The sequence below is a fragment of the Myodes glareolus genome, chromosome 7, assembly GCF_982192425.1.
Source record: "Myodes glareolus chromosome 7, mMyoGla1.1, whole genome shotgun sequence".
In the NCBI taxonomy this organism is placed as follows: Eukaryota; Metazoa; Chordata; class Mammalia; order Rodentia; family Cricetidae; genus Myodes; species Myodes glareolus.
This window is the reverse complement of record NC_142032.1, coordinates 73,152,913-73,180,127: the sequence shown is the minus strand read 5'-3', so window position 1 is coordinate 73,180,127 and position 27,215 is coordinate 73,152,913. Positions and strand designations below refer to the sequence as shown.

Sequence of the window (27,215 nt, the reverse complement as noted above, 5' to 3'; positions counted from 1 at the left end):
AATAGGAAAATAACTAATATATTCTTCTCTGTAGGGGTCGTCCTTCCACGCCACCCACATCCCACGAGTTCCATATTGTCCTAGGGGTTAAAACACAAGACGCACACACACAGATACAGAGTTCCAGTCATCCTCAAGAAGAGAATGCCCCTTTATTCAACTAAATCCAGGGTTAAAATACCTTTGGCCCCAGTAAAGGAAAACTCCTCCCACCCAGAGGGGGCTGGGGAAACTGGCCTCTGTGGGAGTTTTTCCCCAGGCAGGTGGTCGAGGGTTTAAGGCAATGTCAGACAGGTTAGATGGGCCTTGGCGCCTGAGCTTCTTTGAGGCAGGTTGAGAAATTACCATTTTAAAGTAAAATAGATCCCTCAGGCTAATGTACCAGGCTGTAGCAGAACCAAGGACAGAACTAGCAGGAAGCTTAGCTGGTTAGCGTAAACATTATTTGCATCCAGTATTTTGGCCTCAAGGATCAGGGAGGACAGGTTCCCACACTTCTCTTGGTTTCTTGTGCTGCCAAGATCCGCCACAGAGCATGAGCAGGGATTTCCTGAAGTAATAGGCAGACGTTGTGCTGGCTAGTTTTATATCAACTCGATATAAGCTAGAATCATCTGGAAGTAGGGAGCCTCAGTTGAGACAATGCCTTCATAAAATCAGTCTGTAGGCTAGCCTGTAGGGCATTTTCTTAATTAGTGATTGGTAGGGAGGCGTCCGACCCATTGTGGTTAGTGTCATCCCTGGGCTGGTGGTCCTGTTTTCTATAAGAAAACAGACTGAGCAAGCCCCCAGGAACAACCAGTAAGCAGCACCCCTCCATGGCCTCTGCATCAGCTCCTGCCTCCAGGGTCCTGCCCTGTTTGAGTTCCTGTCCTGACTTCCTTTCATGGTGGACTGTGATGTGGAAATGAAAGCGGAATAAACCCTGTCCTCCCCATCCTGCTTTTGGCTGTGACATTTCATCATAACATTAGTAGCCCTGACTAAGACACATGGGTTCCTGGAGCTAGGGAACTGATATGGCAGGCATTTGTCTTCAAATTAGGGCTAGCATCTTTGTTTCTTTTCCCATGGCTGCGATGGAATACCCTGAGTGAAGCAGCTTAAGGGAGAAAGGCTTTGGTATAGCTCACAATTCGAGGTACAGTCTCTTAGCATTCAGGCATCTGTACTGGCCTGCCCTTGGGGTTCAGACAGGCTGTGTCCTCAGTTGTGGCCACCAAGAGCACTTCCTACACACATTCACCAAGTCCCCCTTTAAAAGGGCCCTGCCCACCTCCCAGCGCTCTCTCTCTCTCTCTCTCTCTCTTTCTATCTCTTTCTATCTCTTTCTCTCTTTCTTTCTATTTTTCTCTCCTCTCTTCTGTGCTCCTGTCCCCAGAGGCTGATTTTCCCTCTCCTCTCCCCCCTTTTCCCATTCAATTTCCCCCAGTAAAAAAACCCCTCACTTGCGCTCTGTCACATGGCATCTTTCTCTCTTGCGCTACTTTTATTTTAAAAAATTGCAACAATCTATCATGGTGGAGAAGCAAGGCAGCAGGAGCTTGAAGCAAATCACACCCAGAGTCATAAAGAAAGGAGCCAATGAATGCACGTGTGTTGCTCAGCTCCCTCTCTCCAGCTATGCAGTCCAGGATCCCACCCAAAGAATGGTGACAGCCATAGCGGGTGGAGTCACTGCTCCAGAGGTAGTGGGACCTGGGAGAATGGAGCTGCTAAATGAGGCAGACTGCAGGCTCATGCAATGGTCAGCTTCACTCAGCAGCAGACAATTTGTCGTCTGAGAGTTCAGGGAGTTCGCATGGGAACAGTTCACTTGGGTTCAAGCTGTGTACAATAAAAAAGACGAACAGTATGTGGCAAAAATGTGCTTTCCACAGAGTTAAACATTTAACTGGATAATGGCAGCAAGTAGTCGTGAGTAACCCGAAGGAAACTCCTGTCTGCAGCACCTGGAAGGAGCGTGGGAACGCATCCCAAGAGCAATTTGGTGTTTTGAAGAAAATGAGGTTACAAGACTGTGTCCTGTTTTCCTGGAGTGTTCTCACAAGCCTGCAGAATTCTCCCTTGACTCCATTTCTGTACTGTTGTTATAGTGTAGGTTTTCCTACCTCGACACACCCCCACATGTGCAGAGGGCCATATCCCAGGTAATTCCTGGTTTGTTCAAGCTGACAGTTACCTCCAACCATCACAATTAATAAATGAACAATTTAATAACCGATAAGCTCCCCTAAATACGTTACTAGACGTCTGATATTAAAACCCTAATGCATTAGTTGAATGTTTGTGCAAAGATGGACTACAGAATGGTGTGAGGGAGCACACACGTGCTAGCTGTAGCTCTGTAAGTGAGTGAAGTTGTTGTGTTTGACAATTAAAATCCAGGACATCCATCAAAGTTTAATTTTAGAAATATCCTACTTATTTATCATAGGGAATATGTATGGATTCATTTTTTTATTGAAAATTCTGTTTTAGCTAGCAGGTTGTTTTATACATGATTTGACAACTCCACCTCTGGGTGGAGGGGCGGCACTTACCACATCTTTGGGGTAAGTAGTTCTACGGTGTTGATGTTAAGATACTGCCGTGAGTGACAGCAGGGAATGTGGAAGAAAGGATAACTGCACGCAATTGGCTCTCTTTCGTACTGCCTCTTGCCGTCTCTAGGGAACCTTCTCATGGGTTTTATACTGCGTGTAACGGTGTTGACAGTCCTGTCATGGCGCCTGAAAGATAAGGCCAGAGCTGTCTTAGAAATGACCTCGCTTTCAGCAGGGCAGACTCTATGTACGTGGACACTTAGTTGCTTCTCTGTTGCTGTCTGTGATACCATGACCAGGGCACCTCACGGCGGGAAGAGTTTGCTTCAGTTTGTGGTCCCAGAGGGTAAAAGTCCATCATGGAGTGGATGTGACAACAGGCAGCAGGCACGGTGTCAGGAAGCCAAGCGATTTCATCTCTAAATGCAAGCAGGAAGCAGAGAGTGAACTGGAGGCAGTGGGGTCATTTAACTCTCAAAGCCTGCCCTCCCAGTGATATACTTCCTCTAGCAAGAGCCCCCCCCCCACCATAACCTCTTCACATAGCGCCACCACCTGGTGGGAACAGCCAGGACTGTTGTAGACATTTCTCGTCCAAACCGCAGTAGACACCCTGCTAACTTCTTCCCTTCCGTTTTTTCTAAAACCTCCCAACTTCACAGCTGTGCCCTTCTTGGAAACCTAGTAGGCTGGGCTTGCAGAAGATTTCTGGGACCATTGATGAGTTTAATGGATGATATCCATTTTAGGAGAGATTACTGATCTCTGTGGATTCAGGAAGCCTCCCGTGCCTACAGGTTCTACATCTGAGGATTCAACCACTCACGGTTCTTAGACTGAACTGCCCCGAACTCATATGGGAGCCTTACGGAACATTGATGTCTGGATTCCCCCCTCCCACGCCCCATGCTGCCACCAGAAGTCCTGTTGTGATGGGCTGGGGTGTGATTGGGTTTCAGGACATCTGGATGCTCTCTGAGGTGTCTTATTGGTCAGCATGGTAGAGAACCACTACCTTGCAAAAGTTTCTGGGGATACTGTTTGCTATGACCTTACCTCTGACATTTCTGCTCTAGGAGATCTTGATTCCATTTTCTCCATCCACAATGTGATTGCTGGAATACAGATTTTATTCAATAAATACTTGTAGGATGGGGAATGCTTAGATAATGACTGCGATACAGGGCAGATTGGGAGACTTGGGCTGCAGGAAGAGAGCTCAAGGCATGATGGGAGGAGGAAGACTTGGCTTGATGAAAACAAGACCTCAAGTCTAACCAGCCTGAGTGGTGAGACTAGTTTCCGCTGAGGGCTTCGACGAGGCGACACTTCCGTAAGTAAGAGATGGGAGTCTTTTCTGAAGGGATGAAGACAGTCCTTAGGCAGGAAAGGGGAAGACAGAAGGATTGTGTACTGACAGGAGTGGGGACCTTGTTTGGGCTCTTGTTCTCTGTGACTAGGCTGTGAAAGGTCCAGCGGATCCTGCAGAGAGCCCTGGTGCTGAGGGAAGGGTGGGGCTGCCACACAGAGCAGGCTAGGCCAGAAACAGGAGCCAGGCCAGACCTAAAAGGACAAGTGTTGGCTCAGGACCCCCAAGGTCAAGCTCTCAGAACAAAAGGAGGGACAGAGGTCAGGTATAAGGGACGAAGACAGGAGACAGAGGATAGATGAGGGAGAAAGGGAAGGGAACAAGGGAAAGGGGGCAGGGATATTTGTCTCAGAGAATAGAGACTTGGCACATAAGAAAATAGTAGTTTGTAATGGTACAAGGGGAAGCACTGTGTTAGAATGAGATGTTTAATTTTAATTGGGTGTGTAAATTAGGTGAGCCAAAGGGGGCTTTTGATTACTGGACTTGAATATTTTGATAGTTGGACCTTGGTTGTCAGTTTCAGGAGGAGGAAGAGGCTAAATAAGTCCTTGGTGACTAGCCTTAGGAATGTAATGTTATGGTTTTTAGCAAGGCAGGAGGGATGGGAAAGAAGGGCAAAGTCTGCCAGAGCCATGCTTGCCACGCTCAAGCTGGCCAGAGTCCCTTCAAGGAACCTCTAGTGCAGTCCCAGGCAGGCAAGAGTCGAATCTGCGGACCTATGCTTCCGTTGTGTTCACGCTCCCGAACAGTCAGTTCAGCCTCATTTCAGATGGGCTGAAGAGAGGCAAGAGGGTGGAAGAGTGGGAGTTCCCTTAAAGCCTGGACTCTGGAAACCCCAAGAATGTGTGAGCTGTATTTATTACTTTCTGTAGCTGTGCTAAACACAATGACCAAGGAAACTTCTATAAAGAGGAGCTAATGTGGGTTTATGATTCCAAAGGAGAAGTTCATAACAGTGGGGGAGGCATGACAGCAGGTGGCCAGGGCAGGAACCGAGAGATCACACACACAGTCACAAACATAGAACCAGAGAGTGAACCGGAAGTGGGCAGGCTATAAACTCTCAAAGGCTACCCCAATGCTGCACTCCTTCCAGCAAGGCTCCACCTCTTAAAGGTTCCAAAACCTCAAACAGTACCAACAACCTGGGATAAAGTGCTCAAATACATGAGCCTATGGGGACATTTCTCATTCAGACTATCACGGGACCCTTTGAGGGAAAGGTTTGTTGCAGGAAAGGGAACTTAGAGTGGCTCATGGCATTCAGAATCTTAGGGATGGTGACTTCACGATGCCAGTCTGACCTTGACTCTGTTGTCTGCAGACATTTGCACAAACTCAACCATAAGGAGTTGGCAGGCAGAGACAAAACGTTTTCTGGAGGAGAGACAGAGAGGGCTGGTATGTTTGGGAGAATCAGTTTGATTTGCAGAGGGAGTGGGTGGATGGGACAGGGCAGAGTTGGGTATTTTGCTGTCCCTCTGCCATCGAAGGAAGCCTTTGTTGGTCCATTGGCAGGAATCATGCCCCCTTCTCATGCAACCAAAAGTACCTATTTGAGTCTAGAGTTGCATTAACTCCTGAGCTCACAGGGCAGTTGGTTTCCTGGTCAGCTGGGTTACGGAGCCTCTAACCTATCCTGTAGTCTCCCGCAGTTCCGAGGCATATCTGTAGTCTCCCGCAGTTCCGAGGCATATCAGATTGCAGAGGAAACGTTGACTGTGGTTTCCCTTATCTTCCAAAAACAACTTCCTGTATTAGACAGGCGTGGTGATGGCGCCAGGCAAACCCTTCTGTGAGTCTGCTGGTTCTACCACAACCAAACAAAGCTGGAGACTGTGTGGGAAGAATTCCTGTTTGGAGCCCTTCATCCTTTTTGTGCAGTCTGGGCAGAAATAAAAGAAATACAAACCCCTGGGGCTGTACCTGGCCAAGTTCATAGAGTAGGTTGCTACTCTTCCTCCCGTGATGAGAGGGGGTGGGAAGGACCTGGGGAAGGACAGTGTGAGCTGGGAGTCCAGGCTCTCCTCCCGTTGTACTGCGCCTCGTGTCCCATCGGCTAACTCCATTTGAGTGGTAGAAAAGGAATTGGCTCTTTCTGGAAGGTTCATCCACATGACTCACTGTGGATGGAGTGTGCATTGAACCTGTGGAGGCTTAAGAGAAAGGGCTGAAGAGGAATCACCCAAAATCAAGGGGTTTGATAGTAGATCAGAGTTCTCCCAAACCAATGTGGTACCACCAAACAGAGACGCTAGAATCCAGGGTGTTTAGGGTTGGGATCTAGTGATGGGATGAGACTAAGGTTTTTTTTGTGCAGACAAACTATACCTCTCTCTTCTCATTCGCTGAAGCACTCAGGGAATGGATTAACTATTGAGCACTTGTTTTGCATCTATTAATGTCATTAACAGAACCTATAAGCAGTTTGTTTTGTAGAGGTTAGTGCAATACATGTTTGTTTAACAGTGCAAAGCAGAATATTTCTCTCTGGTTAGCTTTCTCTGGTATTCATATACTAATGCATTCCATTGAGTATTGCCCTAAGCTCCTCTCTTTATGTTAGACGCTGGGAATACAGCAATAAAAAAGACAGGGTTCTCGAGGAAGGGCTTGTGCAGTGGGGTGAGACACACTGGCTATACAATACTCACTATAGCAAGAAAAGGGGCGTTCTCACGGTGCTGAGCCTCAGGCTCAGAAAGAGCTACAGGGCAGCACTGAGGGTGTCTAAAGATAAGGCTATGTAAGTTCGGGAGTTTTCCCTTATCCTCTGTGTTTGGTATGGATGGTTATTCACGCAGCTCCCACAACAGTGGCAACAGTAGGTGAGCAAGCATAGGGAGAAGGGATTTGGGAAGTTCCTTCTCTGGGCTTCTGTTGGGAGAATCTCTGCTTGGCTGTTGGAACACATGCCAGGCTCTTATTCATACACGCGTCTGTCTCCTGCCGTGGAGCAAATAGTGAGTGAGAAAAGCCTGCAGGGAACAAGAAAGCAGCAGACTGCTGCTGTTTCCTGGCTGTTTCTTCATCCTGGGACCCCTGAACTATGCAGCCCCTCGGTGGCATCTTTATTGATTTATTTTAAAGATAAGGTTTTATATATCCCAGGCTGCTTTGATCTTGGAATCTCGAACTAGCTGTGCAACCAAGAATGAACTTGAACTTCTGGTATCCTGCCTCCACCTTGTAAATGGGATTATAGGCATGTACCACCATGCCTGGGTGATGTGAGGCTGGGTATCTTGAACACAAGGCACGTTAGCGAGTACTCTAGCAACTAAGCTACATCCCTAGTCTTTGGTGGCTTCTCTTGAGCAGCTCCTCTCTCACTGGACCCAGCACCAGAGGGTACCAGGAGAGGCTAGCACTGGACAGTCAGCTTCTCCTGTGCCCTTCATAGGTGTTGGTGGGTGGTACTCTACCTGAAGGGAAGGAAGACTTGACACCTGAGCCTTCTGGTTCCAAAAGCAATTTTGATGTGCAACAGGCCCAACCTCTGCTGGATATGTGCTCAGGACATGAGTAGATGCCAGAGACTTTGAAACACAGACTTTAAGTAGGTTCAGGGGAGCCTGGAACAAGCTGGGACCAAAGAAGCCCCCCAACAGCTGTGTCTCAGAGTTGGGCTTCTCTGTCCCTGTTTCAGAACCTGCTGAGCAGGCACTACTCTGGAAACTCATTTTGCTAATGTGCTAATGGGACCAGGGACCAAAACCCTTAGCAAGCCAGCTAGGGAGTCAGGGCACGAGAGTGTCTGACACAGGTAGAGCGATCTGCACAATGGGACACAGCAGGGAAAGTGGTAGAGGTAGAAATGAGGGGAAGAGGAAGGAGATGCTGAAAGAAAGGAGACAGGAGAGAAGGGGAAGAGGGAAAAAATGGGAAATGAGAAAAGGGAGGAGGGGGAGGAGGGAAAAGAGAAGAATCTAGGTCTTTGTGTTTAGAGAATACAACTGTGCTTCCCAAGCAAGGGGTGTGTCGTGGGTTCAAGTCCCAGCTCTGACATAGATTTGTGGGTACATAGATAAGACCAAGGGAACAAGCGGCTAAGACACGAGACAATGGGACGGCTGCGCTGGGATCAAAGGGCTAGGAGAAACTGACTGAAGGCTGGCAAGCCCCTCCTTCCCAAATGGCTGAAATGACGGACGTGATTGTGAACTAGAAGGGTGGCCATACACAGAGAGGACTTCTGGGAGGTTTTCCAAAAGAAGATGGTGGATGCGGAAAATCAGAGAGAGGAATTTAGACTCTGCTGTCACCCAGGCAAAGGGCAGGTCAGCACCTGGTCCCTGCTGAGCTTGCACTAAAGTCCCCCACCCCCACCCCGACTAGACCCCTGACAGAGCCAATCCGGAGGCAATCTGGAGGCAATCCGGAGGCAACCCTCAGGAGGTCTGGCTTGCAGAATCTTGCAGACAAAGAAAGCAGTGTACTGACCAAAAGTTTCAATAATTTGCCCAAGGTCATACTATTTTAATTGAGGAAAACCCAGGTGAAACAAAGTCTGGCCAGTCTCGATCTAATCTGAGGTCAGACTTCCCAGGAAATGATGTGGTGACTGAACGAGGCAAATCCATCTGATAAGGGCAATGAAATCAAATATGAAGCTAAAGGCAACCCCCCAGGAAAGCAGTGGCAGGCAGGGTCCAACAGCTCCCATTATCACCAGGCACACAGTGGTGCACATACAGACATGCAGGCAAAACCCTCTTAAATGACAGGCTGGCTTTGAAAAAAGGAACATCATCAAAATAATAGCAATAGCTGTTGTTCACTGTGCATTGACTATAAGCCGGTGCCTGTCTGTAGTCTGTTCATGAATGAACTCATTTACTGTTTAAAAACCCACGCTTCTGAAACAAACCAGATCAACAGCTTTAATGATCTGTGTCAGTAAGCAGGAGTTGCTAAAAATACTGAAGCTTAAGGCTGGTGGGATGGCTTGGTGGTTAAGAGGATTTGCTGTTATTGCGGAGGACTTAGGTTTGGTTCCCAGCACCCACATAGTGGCTCACAACCACCGATAATTCCAATTCCAGAGGATCTGACACCCTCTTCTAACCTTCATGGGCACTGGACACACAAGTGGTGCACATACATACACAAAGGCAAGACACACACACACACACACACACACACACAAAAGAATTCTAAAATGCAATGTTGGAACTGTGTACATGGTATGTCATGGGTTACTGGCCAGATTAACCTCATGTTAATGCTTTATACTGAGGAAGGGGTATGGTCCCCAGTGATTGCAGAGGACTCATTACCCTCCAGGAGGTAAGTTGTGTATCCTGGGACAGCTGTGGTGACCTATACTGACTAGATACCATTGCTATGGGCAGGTATCACCCAGAATCAGGGAGGTGAGTCCTGATTCACCTCCATTCCTCAGGAAATGCCACCAGATGCCCATCATCAGGCAGGGTGGAGCCTCCTCCATGAGTCAGAAAATGCAGATGTATGATTTCCTTCACATGTCTATTTCTTTCTCTTTCTTCCTTATTTCTTTATTTTTTTAAAAAAGACTTTTATGTGTATGAATGCTTCATTTGCATGTATGTCTGCATGCCAGAAGAGGGCATCAGATCCCATCATAGATAGTTGTGAACCATGTGGTTGCTGGGAATTGAAGTCAGCACCTCTGGAAGAACTGCCAGTGCTCTTAACCACTGAACCATCTCTCCAGTCCCATGCATCTCTTTCGATCTGGAAAGTTGATATAAGCAATCTGGCTTGCTTTCCCTGGCTTTGCAAACTTAAGTGTGAGACCCTGGCCTTTTCCACAACTGGAGGTGGAGCTTACTAAGGGTATGGACTTCGGTGTTGTGAGGGGGCGGTACAAAGATCTAGTCTTTCTCTGTTAACCTTCCCATAGAGTTCTCACTGCTCCTTGAGGGGTTTGCCCGGGGAAGGAATCATGTTTTCCAGGAGAGCTGAAACTAATTGAACATGCATAAGAGGATCAAGTGAGTTACGGTATACAAACATGAAACCACTTTATCTTAAAACCCTGTTTGGCAAGGCCATGCCCAGGATCCTGGCACTCTCACGGGGCAAGAGGGAAAGGAGGGAGAGAATTACAGTCCATCTGCATTCAGGAGCTTTCAGTGGTGAGCCTCAGAACAGTCCAGTAATCTTCACAGTGGGCAGCTGAACTCTCACATAGGATCAGCAACGCTTTGCTTGGCTTGCCCTTGGAAATCCATCTACTTTTTCCTCCAATTGTTAACATGTAAAATGTTCTTATGTTGCCTTTATTTGGCGTGTTTAGGAAGTGTCAGGTGTGTACCATGGCGCATGTGTGGAGGTCAGAGGACAACTTACAGAAGTTGGTTTATGTGCTGCCTGGGGATGACACTCAGCTTCCCAGGCTCGGCAGCCAGTGCTTTACCTCCGTATCTACCTGGCTGGCCCCAGTTGCTGAGACTTTCAATAGTGGTGCTCAAAGTGAAAAGCCCTGTCTGTGGAGCCCAACAGTGGCTGCAGGCTCACCATCCACCCTTTCGCTGTGTTCCTCACCCTCAGTCACAGGCAGTGCCTGGGTAACTTGTCTACGCAGCCCCCTCACTCTCTACCACCTGGGGAAATCCTCTGGCGGCAACCTCCCCCGACTGCCACTACTATCACCAGGGCAGGAGAATAGCGGAGAAGAAAGAGTCATCAAGACCAACCTGAGAGTTCTGCGCAAGGAAGGGTAGTAAGCGCTGTGCTGGTAGCGTCACGTGAAAATGACTACCACAGTGGGCCCTCTGTGTTCGTGGAATCTACATCTGTGGACCCAACCACTCAAATAAAGTCTTTAGAAAGGAAATCCGTCGGTGCTAAATGGGTAGACTATCTTCTGGTCATTGTTTCGTAAAGTAGCTAGTGTGAGAACATAGTCACATTACATTGTTTTCAAGTATTATAAGCAGTCCAGAGAATTGAACACATTCAGAGAAATGTTTCATCTCAAATTATACCATAGAGCTTTAGTAACAAGACAAGCATGGTATCAACATTTAAAATCCAATTACTAAGAACAAAAATGTCCACACACACACACACACACACACACACACACACACAGTCCATTAATCACACGGTTATGTAAAGTTGTCTAATTTTGCTTGCATTAAAAATATTTTCCCGATGGCACCTCCATGTGTTTTCACGTAGCACTGAGGCTAGCCTGGTGGCCTCTGCAGAACTTCTGCTAGATCGCTGACGAATCACGTTGCAGCGATTAGCTCGACTGAAGGAAGACGGCATTTTAATAGTACAGACTTATCCATCTCGTAAACCTGGGGAAATTCTCTATTACTTTGGCTTTTCTTTAATTTTAGTAGGCATTTTCTAGTTTTATTTTCTCAATTTCACCCATACTTGACTAAATCTGTCCTCAAGTACTCTTTGTTTTCAATGTAATTGTTAATGAATTTGATTTTTTTTGGCCTTTTTAATTTTGAACAATTCTCTGCTAGCACATGGAAATGTAGAATTTTTAACTGATCTTTTATTCTTTGACTTTTGTAAATACACCTTTGTTCTTCTGTAGATCCCTCACAGACTTCTAAAGTCACTGTGCAGTGTGAATAAAGGCAGGTTTGCTTTTTACTATAAAAATAAGGTGTACAGAGGTTATGTGTAGGCTCCATGCAGATAATGTGTGCATTTGCACAAGAGGCTTGAGTATCTGTGGACTTTGGGATTCTCAGACGTTCAGAGACCACTTCCCTCAGATACCGGGAAGAATGCACACAGAATGACTGTAACCTACCTAGCCTTACAGCATGAAGTCAAGGGCAATATTAAAATTATAATAAAGTTGAGTCCACTATAGAAAGAATACTCGCCAGTATTTTTATTTTTTAATTAATTAATTAATTAATTTATTTATTATTTTTCCAGGGCTGTGGAACCTCCTGATTCACTCTGGGGGGCACCGCACAGCCCCTCAAAGGCGACGAAATTCCTTTGTTGTGTGCACCATCGCCAGTATTTTTAAACATTTGTTTTTATGTGTATGAGTGTCTTGCCTGCATGCTTGCTGACTGATTAGGCTGTGTGGAGTGGACAGTAAGTCTCAAGGATCCCTTTATCTTCACCTCCATAGATTTGGTAGCCATGCTCAGCTTTTTGCCTGGGTGCTTGGGATTTGAACTCGGGTCCTCACGCTTGCATGACAAGCACTTCACCAACCAAACTGTCTCCAGTCTCGGATAAAAGGTGGAAGAAATGAGGGGGTGGGGAGGCAGCTGTGCAGGGGTCTCCACCGACCCAGTAGGGCAGCAGGAACAATTTAGAAGCAGCTTCCTGACTTTAGACTAGCTGTTGCTTTAGAACGCATCTAACTCAGCAGTGGAGGCGGTAAGAGTGGAGGCCAACAACAGAAAAGTGGGACACATGGCGGGGCACTCGGTCCTGTGCAGGAATTTGGAATCATCATCATCTTTCCCAAGACCATGACCCAGGAAGTTCCTGTGATAGAATGAAGCATTCACAAAGAAAAGCCAGGACGTGGCTCAGGCGGGCAAAAGACACCCCTGGGGCAGCCTGGGTCCTCATGACGTGATCTACCTGAAGGCCTCCGTAGGCCTACCTGATGCCATGTGGCTCAGGGCAGCCTGGGTCGTTCCTGTCCAGTCTGCCTGAAGGCATCCACAGACCCACCATTGTGATGAACAAGGGTATGGTGGAGAAATGGGAGAGAGAGGTGGAGAGGCAGAGAGGCGGAGAGGCGGAGAGGCGGAGAGGCGGAGTGATTCGTGTGCTGTGGTAAGAAGCAGTTCTGAAGAAGCAAGCGTGGTAAGGAATGGGCTGATGTTGGCGGTCTGGTTGCCACCTGGGACCAGGGTGACATCCTGGCCAGGCCTGGGCTGTGCCCAGGGCCAAGACTAAGTCTGTGGTCCTACCACCGCCAGGATCTGTGTTGCCGTCTGTGACTCATGTTGCCTTCTAGGCCACGGGGATACTCGTGGTCTAGGCCACCACCTGTGGCCATTTTGGTATCCAACGGCTGAGCCACCACTGGGGCCATGTTGATCTGAGTGACTTGTGTTGCCACTGGGGGCCAGGTCTGGGCCCACAGCCCTGCAGCAGCCAGGATTTGTATTGATGTTCATGGCTTCAGTAACCACTGAAGGCTATGTGGATGACCAGGTCAGACACCTGAGTCTTTGTTGGTGTCCGAAGGCCATGCTAATCTGGTTGGCCTTCACTGCCACCTGGGGCCATGGTGATATCTGGGTCCAGGCCCTACCACAGCCAGGGTCTGGGTTGAATTCCGTAGCTCCTGATACCACTGAAGGGTGTGCAAATACCCAGGATCTGGGCCGTCACCTGAGGCCAGGTGAGGATGTGAGGGTCATGCCATAGCCAGGGCCATACAGATTTGAGTGACCTGTGATATTTGGGCCTGAACTTCAGCTAGGGGACATGCTTGGGTCAGCGGCCCTGCCACAACTAGGGTCTGCGTTGATGTCTTGTGTTGATGTGGTTCCTGATAGCATTGAAAGTCAGGCTGATGCCAGGCATTTGGCATCACCAGGGCCACCTGGGTCACCACCTGGGTCCATGTTGGTGTCTGAGGGTGAGGGCCACACTGCTGCGGGAGCCATGCTGATCTGGGTGGCCCGTGCTACCACCTGGGAGAGGAGGATTGAGGTTGATGATGTGAAATTCCCAAAGAATCATTAAAAATTATGTGTTTCTTTCTTTTTTTTTTTTTAAGTCAGAAATAGAGTAGACCGCCACGCCACCCTGTATGCTGGGACACCCAAATTAGCAGTGAGCGATTTGGTGATAACACAGCAAATGGCATGTGCCTGAAGAAGCTTCAGGGGGCATACACTCAGAATGCCTTAATGGACACCACCAATTTTATCTGCAAACTTCCATGAACCGAACACTGTTTCTCTCCAGTGATACTTAAACACTATGCGGCCAGACTGGAGATGGCTGTGGGCTGAATCTCTCAAGGGAACTGCTCCTCCTCCCATAGCAGCCTGGCAGGAACCAGACACCCCCATGTCCTCATCCCCCTCCCCCCGCCTCTCCTTCTGTTTGTGTATGTGGTGGGTGCACGTACGTACGTGGGCACAGATGCACCTGTGTGTGGAGGCCCAAGGCTGACGCCAGGAATCTACCTCGGTTGCTCTTTTACTTTTTTTCTTTAAGGCAGGACCCGCCAATCAAACCCAGAGCTCATTGATTGGGATGCTCTCATGAACCAGCTTGCTCTTGCTCTGGAGCTCCCCATCACCCTGTGTGTACCTTCCAAGGCTAGAATTACAAGTAGGCCACCTAGTATATATGGGGCTCTGCAGTTCCAAACTCCCATCCTGTTACTTGTATAGCAAGCGTTTTCAACACTGAACCACTTCTCCAGGCCGGAACTGATCTTAGTAGAAGCCACGGACCACTCACCATGGCAGTAAACCCTTCCAAAATTCTCATCCTCATGGATGGGCTATTCAAGACTTAGGGCAGTTTGTTTATGTAAAATTCAACTTCTTAATATTTAGTGTAATAAAAATACATCAAATACCTTCCACATAGGATATTTCATGTTTATATTAAATCTGGGGGCCATTGTTCTTTTTAAAATAATGCTTTTATTCTTTGAGAATTTCATACTATGTGTTTTGATCGTATTCACATTCCTCTCCCAACTGCTCCCATAGCCACCCCTCCACCCTCTCCTCTTCATCCTCCCAACTTCGAGTTTTCTTCCTCAGTCTGATCTAGCTCATGTTGCCCAACTCCTCTTGGGAATGGGACCTGCCCTAGAGCATGGTCAAGCTCTTAGGGATCACATCCTTAAAGCATACCCATTCTCTGCTCTGTAGCTTTCAATTGCCAATAGCTCCTTAGGTGGGATTTTATGTCCACTTCCCTTCTCCCTGCTGGGATCCTGTCTGGCATGAGGTGGTACAGTTCTCATACATGCTGTAACCATCACTGTGAGTTCATACATGCAACTGCCATGTTGTGTGTGGGAAAGTGGTTTTCTTAAGTTATCATTGCCTCAGGCTCTTGCAATCTCACAGCTCCATCCTGCTTTACCAAAGAAACCTGAACTTTGATAGCAGGGGTGAGGTGAATACCTGCCGTTTAAGGCTCACCAGTCCACAGGCTCCTGTTCTGTGCACATCAACCATAGTGAGGTTCTGTGTCAATTGCTGTCTGCTGCAAGGAGAAGCTTCTTGAATGAGGGCTGAGAGACGCACTCACCTTCCATTGTTCTTAATGAAAACATAGCATTGACCTTTATCATTTATCTTTAAGTTCTCTTTGGATGCTCTTACTGTGTGTGTGTGTGTGTGTGTGTGTGTGTGTGTGTGTGTGTGTGCGCGCATGCGCGCACGTGCATGTGTATATGAGTGTGCATGCATACACAAGTACATGTGGAGGCCAGAAGGCAGTCTCTGCTTTTGTTTCTTTATTCTGCCAAGCTTTGGGTCTTACTGAGATAAGACTGGGCTAGACTGGCCAACAAGTTCCAGAGATCTGCCTGTCTTTACCTTCCCAGTGCTGGGATTACAAACCCACATTAACATGCCTGACTGTTCTTTTCGCACCCCACTGTTCCTGTTTTCCATGGTTTACACCGACTCTGAAATCTTTGCCACTGTCCTGTATGGGAGACAGAGTGCTGAGTGCTGAAATGGTACAGACGGCAGATTCTGCATCCCAGGCCCAGTTGATGTGACGCCCTAACCCCACTTTTCTAGTAGGATCAAGAAAACAAATCTAGCTTTTCTCCCACCTTATTTTGCCCTGTGTCACTTCCAAGATCAACGGCGGTAGAAAGTAAGAGCACCATACGTAGTATTTGAGAATGTAGAGTAGGAAACACGGGATTAACAGCATGTGCTTTTCCTAGCATCCAGCGGGCATGAATAGAATGAATGGTTGATGCCGGCAGGGCTCTGATGCCCACAGAACATCACGACACGCGGATAAGTTGGAGATCTGCACTGAGAGATGCCACCCTTGCTAGAGTGCTCCATTGTCCTGCAGGGTGAAGGTCAGAGAAAAGAGACAGAGGGTAAGGGCAGCCTCTCAAGTAGTTCTTTCCCTAGAAAATCTGAGAGTGTCAGAGGAGGGAGAGGGAAGGTGCTTGGGGGTGTGTTGGAAGGTCGAGTCTGACATGGCGTGAAGGCCAAGAATAGGATGCTGAAGGCAACAGCAAGCACCCTCCCACCTAAGACTGCAGAGAAACATGGACATCTCACCAAGCACGGACATAGATGGATGTAACATGAAGGCCGGCTTGTTGGGATTTCTGTCCTGCCTGGAACCCCACAGCTGGCAAGTCCCAAAGAAAATCACACAGAGATCTCCATAAGTTATAAACTGATTGGCCTATTAGCTCAGTCTTCTTATTGTCCTTGTATATTGGACAATGGGTTTATATTAACCCATTGTTCTTATCTATGCTAGCCACATGGCTCAGTACCTTTCTCAGAGGGGCAGCTCACATGTTGCTTCTCAGTGGACTGGGCTGTACTGGTGGAGGAGCTTCCTACTTCCCAGAATAATCCTGTTCTCTTTGCTTCACCTCTACTTCCTGTCTGGTTGACCTGCCTATACTTCCTGCCTGGCCAATCAGCATTTATTTAAAACATGATTGACAGAATACAGACAATTCTCCCGCACCAGATGGATGATCATGCCTGAAGACAATACATGACTAAATGTGTGTTGCATAGATGGCAGTGTGAACAGAAGCCAAAGTCCAGAGCCACAGACTGATGTGGGATTTCCCTCTGCCTGCTCTTAATACGTTTTATTGCTGTTGATTAATAAAGAAGCTGCTTTCGGCCAATGGCTTAACAGAGTAAAGCCAGGCAGAAAATCCAAATAGAGATGTAGAGAGAGAATAAGTGGAGTCAGAGAGATGCCACGTAGCTGCCTAAGGAGAAAGATGCCTGCAGGAGCCTGTTGGAACCTTACCAGTAGACCACAACCTTGTGGTGATGGGTTAATTTAAGATATAAGAGCTAGCTAGCAATAGTCCTAAGTGATTGGCCAAGCAGTGTTTTAGTTAATACAGTTTCTATGTGATTACTTAGGGTCTGGGTGGCCAGGAATGAACTAGCAGTCTCTGTCTATAACAGACTTCCTGATGCTTCTCAGCAGACACTTGGAAGGAAGGAAGAGGTGATCTTGAATTCATCAGGGCTGTGCTTGACAGGCTGTGCGTTCTCAGTCAGGTTGCTGTATGATTCTGTAGACTGCCTTTAGCATGAGACCTCTAGAGACAGGCTGATTCAGAATAAGCCCAGAGATCCTTTGTGGGCCTGTGAAATGTATGAACCACAGTTATATCTGACTAAACACCACTCCCCACTTCATACTTGGTCAAATCTGAGTTTATTCAATGACTTAATAGCATCGAGAATGATGAGAAAAACTCAAAATCTCTAAATAGGATTTCTATGGCTAAGTAGTGCTGGAAGAAGTGGCTTATGTCTGTTTTCCTATCACTCAATGTCACAGGCAGGAGGATTGCCATGATTTTGAGGTCAGCTGGGGCTGCAGGGTAACAACTTATCTCAAAAACAACACAAGAAGAGAGATAGTGGACATCTTGTTTGCATCATGTGCTCATCGTTTCTATACCAATAGTTTTGTCCTTCCAGCAGATGCTGTGAGCCACTGGTCCTTCCAGGGGATGCTGTGAGCCACTTGTCCTTCCAGCAGATGCTGTGAGCCACTGGTCCTTCCAGGGGATGCTGTGAGCCACTGGTCCTTCCAGGGGATGCTGTGAGCCACTGGTCCTTCCAGCAGATGCTGTGAGCCATTGGTCCTTCCAGCAGATGCTGTGAAACACTATTTCAGATCACGAAACTAAGACTCTGGGAATCTAAACTGATTTGGACCAAATCACAGTGTCAGGCACAAGAGCTAAGGCTTTTTAAAAAGCACTTATTTCTCTAATTTATAGTGCTGGAGATGGACCCCAGGGCATGCTAGGCGAGTACTCTGCCACCAAGCTAAATCCTGAGCCCTGAAAGCCAGCCTTTAAAATCCAGGTTCCAGGCTCTCTCCTTCTTGCACAAGGTCCTATTTTTGTCATCCTAACCAGGTGTGGAGTTGGCCATTTTTAGCAGAGCACTCACCGTGGAGACTCAGAAGCTATTTCAATTGACCATGGCGACCAACCAGTTTGAGTCACCCAACTGGTAGGACAGCCCTAAAAGGAAGACAGGAGTTTTCAGATTGGGAAGATGATTCCCTGCTATTCCTTTTCCTAATGTATGACTCAAGAACATTCTAGTGTTTTGCCTCTGTTCATATGTTTCACCCCTGCAAGTCAGACAGGCTCTAGCGGGTGTGCTGTGAACCAGAAGGCCAGGGGCAGAGGAATCCGGTTGCTGATTCAGGTAGAGAGAAATTACCTATGAAGGAAGCAGTAATTAAAATTCAACAGATATTAAAGTAGAACGCATTGTGCTAAGCATGTCATAAATAAGACTACAACAATCTGAAGAAAATCCTTGCCTTGAAAAAGCTTATGGGCCTATTCTGGTTAGTTTTTGTCAACTAGACACAAGCTACAGGCATCTGGAAAGCGTGAACATTAACTTAAAAACAAAATGTATCCATCAGATTGACCCGCAGGCCAACCTGCGGGGTGTTTTCTTGATTAATAATTGATGTGAGAGGGCCCAGCTCACTCTGGGTGGTGCTACACCTGGGTAGGTGGTCCTGAATTGTGTAGAAAGCAAATCCAGTAAGTATCATTCCTTTATGACCTCTGCTTCAGGTCCTGCCTCCACGTCCTGCCCTGCTTGAGTTCATGACATGACTTCCCCCCAGTGATACAAGCTGTAAGGTGAAATAGACCCTGTCCATGCCCAGTTGCTTTGGATCATGGCGTTTATCACAGTAATGGAAAATAAACTAGAATAGGTCATGGAAGAAATCAGACTGGAAGGCAAGCAATAAGAACCAAGGCAGAATGTATTGAGTGTTGTTAAATGCACATGCTTAATGAGCGCTATGGGAGTTAGAAGATGAAGTGTGGATAGCTGTAGACTAATGGGGAATGTCAAGAAAAGGAGAGAGGTAGGAGGTGGGCATTGAGTGATAAACAGGATTCTCAAGGCCTTTTGCATTGGGGACAGCCATTTGCTATAGGAGATGACACCCCAGGGAGGCTCCTCCTAGCTTCTCTTCCCCGAGGGCCTAGAGGTGTCTATCTGCCAGGTCAGGTGCCAGTACACCGTTAAGCACTGACTTCCAACTGCTCTAATGGAATGTATCTAGTAGGTCAAATCACTCTTGCTCCCCAGAACAAACATGCAAGACGCCAAAGCAAATGTGTTGCTGTGTCCTGCTCTGGACCCCTGCCAATTCAAGCTGGAGAAGAGCATCAAGTTGCCAGGCCACTCCCACGAGGGAGCCTGGAGAGAATATAAAGCTGGAACTTGAGGCTAGCCAGTAGCTGGAAGCCCTCCCAACATGGGCTGCCACGCCTGCCTACTTTGGCTGCTGTTCTTCCAGGGTGTGATTCTTCCTGAAGCAGGTACACAGCCAATACCCCAGGGCTTTTTACACAGCTAACGCCTTGTGACAAACTGGAAAGAGAACGTGTGGTTATTTGTCCCTTGTCCTCTGAGCCACAAGTAGTGACGACTCTCTTTACCATAATCCGGGCAGTGATGAGATCCTGTTGTGACCAGCTGCACATCACCTTGATCCGTTTTATGGGAGTCGAATCAAATATTTTATGGGAGATTTGTTTTCTGTGAACAAAGCATCAGTCAGTTGACTGTTTTCGCAGACCGTGGCTCTGGTTGTAGGATTCTGGAGGGAAATAGAGAAGGCTATTGGCCAAGATGAGCCAATGAGGGACTCTGAAGTGTTCTTTGGTTCGTGTGTTCATATTTTGGTGTCTAGCACTCCCTAAGAACATTGGATTGTGTTGGCATTTCTTTTCTAGTGTTGAATAGAGCTGGAAAATGTCAGTAAAATATCCTGGCTTGAAATATTTGATATGACATAAAATTATCTGGATTTGACTTTAAAAAGATTCCTTTCCTGAAAAATCAGTATTTTATGAAAGCCAGATTGACCCCTTTGATATTCTTGGTTTTAATGTGTATTCTCTGCTAGTCTACTTAAGAAACTTTTAATTTGAGACTAAACTAACTTGAAACATTTACATAATCTTGATTATTTTTGTCATTGTTTAGTGGCTTTGGGGGAAAATATTAAAGACTTTTATTGCTTAGTTTTCTCCCTTGAGTATAAATGAGAAAGTAAGCAAATGGATATTTGGAAATACTCCTAAAAACAAATAACTTGATTATGGATAATTGTATGCATATGTTTATGTAATAGTCCCTCTATTAAAAAAAACAGGTAAGTTGTACTAGGGCAAAAGGAAAAATTTAATTATTTCTTGGATACTTTGTTTCTTCTTTATAATCTATGCATCCTATAATAACATTTGTGCCTGGGAATGCAGACTAGAGACACAGATCGAGAGCAGTAGTTCTCAACCTGTGGGTCGCAATCCCACTGGGAGTCTAATGACCCTTTCATAGAGGTCGCCTAAGGCCATTGGAAAATACAGATACTTACATTATGATTCATAACAATAGCAAAATTATAGTTATGGAGTAGCAACAAAGTAATTTTATGGTTGGGGGTCATCACACCCTGAGGAACTGTATTAAAGGGTTGCAGCATTAGGAAGGTTGAGGACCACTGCTCTAGAGCATTCAAGCCCTAATAAGCGTGCTCTAGCCCTAAGAACTTGGCACAAGTTTTGAATCCCCCGCTGCTGTGCCCTCTCCTACGATGGTGTATAACACCATCAGGTGGATTTAAGGAAATGATGTTAGCACAAGTCTTGGAAGCATCCCAGACACAGAAAGCGCTCAGTCAGTCTAACTGCTCGTGTAGATGCTGTAAATTACAAATTGTATATCTCAAATGAAGAAATAAAATAACCGAATCTCAGAGGCAGAATGTAACACTTAGCCACATCAACTCCATTCTCCAAGTTCCTCTAGGAAATTGGGATATTCTCCCTTTTCAATATTTCAGAAGCTATTTTTTCTTTCTTTCCTTTTAGTTGCGTGTATCTGTCTGTGTGTGGGTATGTGCACCTGAGTACCGTGCCCACAGAAGCTAGAAGAGAAGTAAGAGGCCATGGAGCTGGAGTTAGAGGGCATTGGGCTCTGTGAGCAGCTCAATGCATGTGCTGGGAACTGAACTCGGGTCTTTGACAAGAGTAGCACATGCTCTTAGCTTCTGAGTTACCGCCCCAGCCCCTCAGTAGTAGTTTTCAAGTAATAGATTCAACTTAGATTCCTTTTCTTTTTTTTTTCCCTCCATGGGTAACAAATTGTGTTGTTCATGGTAAACGCTGGAGTCTGTGAACTATGCCAGTGATATGTGGGAACTGTGGGGTTTCTTGGCACTTAGAACTTTTGGAATGTTCTGGTAGGATTCACAGTTCTAATCATTTTACCTCCACCACGGCAAAGACGATGCTGAGGTTGACTGTATTCAAAGTGACAGTGTTGGCTCTGGGGATGTCAGCCTAAGCTTGGGTGGAAATGACTCCTGACCCATCCAGAAGGCACCCCAGTGAGATCTGCCCCTAGCCACAGTGGGGGCTACTTTTGGGAAGTGCTCCTGGGATATGACCAGGCCTGTTTAGAACCAAGTGTATAAAGGGTTGAGCGTGGATATGGGTGTGGGAAATGAAAAGATAATTCTTAGTCTGGGGCAAGTTTAATGATTTCTGAGAGCTTGGGGAATGGGGGGGCAGTGGCTCCCAAATTCAGTGGTTCTCTTAAGAATGTGTTCTGGGAGCCCCCTTATAAAACACTAGGAACAACAGAGTGAGTGGGTCCCCCACACAAGAATCAACCTTGGTTGATTGGTTGTTCCGAACTTCCCCCGAGCCTCAACATTCATTGCACTGAAACCCAAACCTCAGTAAGAAAAGTCCTCCCAGTGAGGGCTGTGATTACTTCGGAAGGATTGCTGGAGGAAGCCAGTCACCCCTCTGCCATGCTCTGTTCCCTCTGAAGTTTGCTAACGTCCTACTAAGTGCTAGAGCTGTCTGCCATATTCAACAGAACACACTGTTCTGTTCTTTGGCCTCATGCTGCAGCTCCCAACACTGCAGAGAGGCAATGAGCAAGAACATCATGCCCTGAGCCCCTCTGCTCACAAGCTTCCCCCAAAACAAAAATAAGAGGATTATGTGCTATTTTCTTTTCATCCGAGTTCTGCAAATCTAAGGATAATTTGAGCAGCTCAGCAGCTCTGGTAGACACTACTTGCAAGTCTCAGTTACCAATGGGACTGTTTTTACCTCTGACCCCTGGTGCCTCCTTTGTCTTCATGCCCTTTGCAACCTTTCTGTCCCTGCCATGCTCTTGCTGCACCTCCTCCCTGAAACGTGTGGGTCGTTCTACAGCTTTCAGGTGGGGGTGTTCTTGAGCTTCCAGGAGCCGAGGATTAGTGACATGATACGGTGCAATAGGCTTTGCCTGGCTCCTAACGATTGCACAAGAGCCTTACAGACAATGGGGCCAGTATGACCTTCCAAGTATAACCACCGAGGGATGCAGTCCAGCTCCCCGAAGGTCACGTACTGATAGAAGGGATTTGTGGAATTTGCAGATCACTGGAGCCTTGGGTGTTACTGGGGCAATTCACGTGAACAGTACAAAGGGCAACTTAGTGGTATGCTAAGAATATACTCCAGGGGTTAGCTGATATGCAGAAAGGATGTTGTATTAAATGCAGAAGGTGGGTGCTAAATGGCTGCTAAGGGGATTAGCAATAGCGCAGGATGGTTTTGATTATGGATCTGCAATCTTCCAGCAATTCAGTCATGAAGTTCTAGCCAACCTTGTGGACACTTTGACACAAGAGTCCTATTTTTTTCTGGAAGCTTCAGCTCTCAATACTCTCCAGTTTAAATAGGAAAGCAGTCTCTACAAAGTGATTGTGGTCAACCGACTCTTCCTCCAGCTATGCTACTGAGGGGTGCCTACCTGCTGTCCTGTGTACCTCCAATGCCAAACAGATGCCACACTGCCCTGCTGAATTCATTGCAGACCTGGGGTAGAAGTACTCACGTTTACCAAACACCCACACATGCGTTCACACATACTGTCTTAGTTAGGTTCTGTTGCTGGGAGGAAACACCGTGACCCAAAACAGCTTGGGGAGGAAAGGGTTTTATTTCACCGTAGACTTCCAAATCACAGCTCATCATTGAAGGCAGTTAGGACAAGAACTCAAACAGGGCAGGACCCTGGAGGTAGGAACTGATGCAGAGGCCATGGAGGAATGCTGCTCACTGGCTTGCTCAGTCTGCTTTCTTATAGAACCCAGGACCACCAGCCCAGGGATGACACTACTCACAATGGACTGGGTCCTCCTGCATCAGTCACTAATGAAGAAAATGCCCTACAGGTTTGCCTACAGCCCAGTCTTCTAGGTGCAAGTTCTCAGTGGAGGTTTCCTCCTCTCAGATGATTCTAACTTGTGTCAAGTTGACATTTCTAGCCAGCACACACACACACACACACACACACACACACACACACACACACGCTCACATGCACAGACGTTGACACAATTCATTCACATCCTCATATTCTTTCACACATACACACATTCATTCATATCCACACACTCACACATGCACTTTCATTACACACATTCATTCACACACACCCAACACACATGGCCAACCTGCTTCAAACGCTTTCCTCCGTGTTCCCATCCCGAAGGACTTTACGTTGTCGCCCTCACCCACTGTTCTCATTCTGATCCTCCTTCCTGGAGTACCTGTTAGCTCCTTGCCTAGCCCTCCTCAAATCTTCCCTCATTCCTGGCTCATTAGCTCATATTTCCTACTAATACTTCCCAAACACTCCAGATCAAATAGGCAAGACACCATTTGTCCCCACTGATGACTGCCCTGGAGCTCTGTAGTAGAGGAGTGAGGACAGCTTCAGGCTGGGCATGTGTGGAGTTGCAGCGTGTCTTACCCAAGACTGGAGATGGTCAGTATAGGAAAGACCAAGAGCTGGTGTAGCCTGGTGGTAGAGTACAAGCTTGGCCTGTGCATGGCCCTAGGTTCAGACCCCAGCAATAGGGCTCATCTCCCCTTACAGAGACTGGAGCTAAGCCCAGTGGTGACCCCTGGTATAGTGTACAGGAGTTTGAGGCAGGACTGTAAATCCAAGGCCAATCTGGGCTGTTTAGTGAGACACTGAACAAGCGAATGGATGGCAATCAATTTAATCCTTCCTCTTGAATTGAATTCCCTTGGAAGTCAACGTTTTTCCACAGTCAGATTCTGGTTATGTAGTCATTGATCCTTGCTCCCCTTCCCTCCTAGCCCTGTTCTCCCCAACTCCTTCCTGGCACCAATCTCTTTAGGGAAATGTGGTTGCTAGCCTTTATTTACTGAGCTAATGACTTGTCTGGTTTAGCATCTGTGAGCTCAGATACTTGTTCTTCTTGGTCCTGTGGCCCCTCTAATTGCTTTCCCCCAGTGGTTCACTCTGCTTCCTGACTGTTGGCAATCATTTCGAATCATATAACTCAGCCAGGTCTAGCTTTACCAGTGGCTTACACCCCGAGTACAGAATCCAGCCCTGTGACTGCCCTCTGCGTCTGTCTTCTCCCTCCTTTCGGTTAGCCAGTCCCATCACTGCCACCTGGGGAAGCTCTTTCACACTCTTCCTTCCGTTCTCCCACTGTCACCACTGGTTTAGAGGTTTAGGAACATGTTCCCTCCCCCACCACCTCTATCCTCTCCCACCTTGAAGTTCAGCCTATTTTTCCAACACCTGTGGCGTAACACTAACACCCCTTCCCAGCCTGGCTCCGCTGGCCTTCCACCTGCACTCAATGTTCCACAGATCACACTTTAGGTTTCCAGCACAGCAGGCTTTTCACCCACTTCACAGCCTTAGGAAATGTATTTGAAGAGTATGATTGAATGTTACTAGGGACAAAGTGGTCCTCTTGCCCATTCTCGCTCATACACACATCTTGTCTGGGATCCTGGGTTTGGCAATGAGCAAAGGGGAAAGAATGCCCATTTTGCAGGCATGAATAACTGCATTTGAAACTGCCTTGTTTGGATGGTCATTTTTTTGGATGCATACTGGGTGTCTCCTCCATGTCCCCTGGGCCACTGGTTCTCTGATGATCTCAGGGAACAAATGATGCTTGTGTGGCTGGTATCCCTGGAGCCTTGGTGCTCGGCTTTCTTGTTTGCATTGTGCGTAGCAAAGATCACCCTTGGGTTAATTCGTAGTAGCTCAAGCAACTTGCCCACTTGAACCTAGAACCACAGTTGATGAGTTAGGGTTGGCCTGATCTGAATGGCTGGGATGCTGTGTTCATCTGTGGGAATTTTAATAGTTCAAGAGACGTTCTAGAGGCGGACAAGATGAGGTTTCTTTCTGAGAGGAAGAACAACCTACCAATAAAAATGGAGCTGGGAAGCAAGCTGTGGTCTAATTATAGAGGGTTTATAAACTCAGGCTAAGAACTTTCATCTTTATCTTGTAGATAATTAGGACCTAGTACAGTCATCAAAATGATGCAAATGTGGCTTTTTTATGAGTAGGCAGGTGACAAGGTCTAGAGTGGAAGAGAAATTGTGTTAGGGAAAGTGACTGAATGAACGACAGTGAAGACAGACACAAGCACACACAGACACACAGACAGAAGCATGAAAACACTCACTCACACCTCCTTACTCCGGATGGCCATGTGTTTATTCAATAGCAGCAGAGATTCATCCTCCCTCCCTCCTTCCCTCCCTACCTCCTTCCCTTCCTCCCTCCTCTCTCCCTCCTTCTTCCCTCCCTATTCTTCTTCCTTCCTCTCTCCTTCTGCTCCTCCTTTTCTTCTTTCCCATGACCACCTATGATCCTGGTCACTTGCTAGGCCTAACTAGCACACACCAGACGGTTTCTAATGAGATGATGAGTATGGAATATTTTCGAAATGTTGAATCTGGGTTCAATGGCACACTCTTTTAATCCCAGCAGTTAGGAGGCAGAGGCATGCAGATCCCTATGAGTTTGAGGCAGAACAAGAGTTGAGTATGTCTTATCTAGAATGTTCCAGGTCAGCCGTGGCTCCATAGTGAGACCTTGTCTCAAAAGAGAGTTAAGGACTAAAATATACCCAAAGCTTTAATACTATTGATGAAAAGTAACTGGTGCCAGGCATGGTGCCAACCTCAGGAGGCTGAGGCAGGAGGATGAAAAATGAGAGGCTGTTCCAGACAATCTCAAGGGGCCCGGTGGGAAAGACTGGATAAATGTAAAGGAGAAAGCCTGACCTGCTGTAGTATCTGGGAGGAGGAGAGCCAGAGCAAAAGCCAAGCCGGAGTATGGACAAGAGAATGTTCCGGAGACCAGATGCATCAGAGGCTGAGTGTCCAACCACGGGCTCATGCTGCCCAGGCCTCTGGGTCCTGACTTTCTCATCTGTTACACATGAATGCTAATAATGGCAGAGTCTCTCCAAACCAGCTCAGAACAGGGACTGGACACTACTTAGACTCAAAGGGGGGCACACCAGGGACACTGCAGGAAGGCCAGCAGTACCGACCCCGAGAGCTCTGTCGTCTCTGGCAGCCTGACTCAGACCTCTGCTCAGTGCACTGTACACTGCCTCACGTGGTTGCTCATCTGTGAAGAGGACAAAGGACAGGGTCACCTGGGTATGTTCCAGGGCATTACCCAATGTCAGAGCACAGCAGGCTCTCTCTATAGACACCTGGAAATTAGTTAGGCTACTGTAAAATTACCCTGACCCAACAGTACCGTAGGCTTAGGTTCATGTGGTCTACTGAGCAGGGAGTCACCAATGGCTAAAGCAGAGAGTGGGCTGAATGACAGGTAGACTCACCAGGGGACCGCTGTGGGGACAGACCTGGCTTGCAATTAATGATGTTAGAGAAAAGTTATTGCTCCTGGCCAGGAAGAGTCAGGAATCAGTTTAAAACAACACAACAATAACACCAACAACAACCCTGCTATTTTAATTCTGGTAGAAACCAAATAAATACCTTCTTATAACCAAGCTTACCTTTAAAAGACAAAAACCAGGGTCAGGCCTTTAATCCCAGTGCTTCCGAGACAGAAGTATGCAGATTTTGTGAATTTAAGGCCAGTCTGGTCCGCGTAAGGCCAGCCATGGTTACATGGAGTGGCAATGCCCTACCAAAAAAAAAAAAAAGGAGTTAAAAAACAGTGTAAGCTTTCCACCTGCTAGCCGCCATC

The 27,215-nt window shown here is 47.1% G+C and overlaps 1 non-coding gene across 1 annotated transcript; it reads right to left on the bottom strand.

Moving 5' to 3' along the window:
* Positions 1–11,820: 11,820 nt before the first annotated feature.
* Positions 11,821–11,938, bottom strand: LOC125413731 (small nucleolar RNA SNORA68). The gene has a single exon (XR_007236012.1). It is a non-coding gene; the product is annotated as a small nucleolar RNA SNORA68 (small nucleolar RNA).
* Between the last annotated feature and the right edge of the window lie 15,277 nt (positions 11,939–27,215).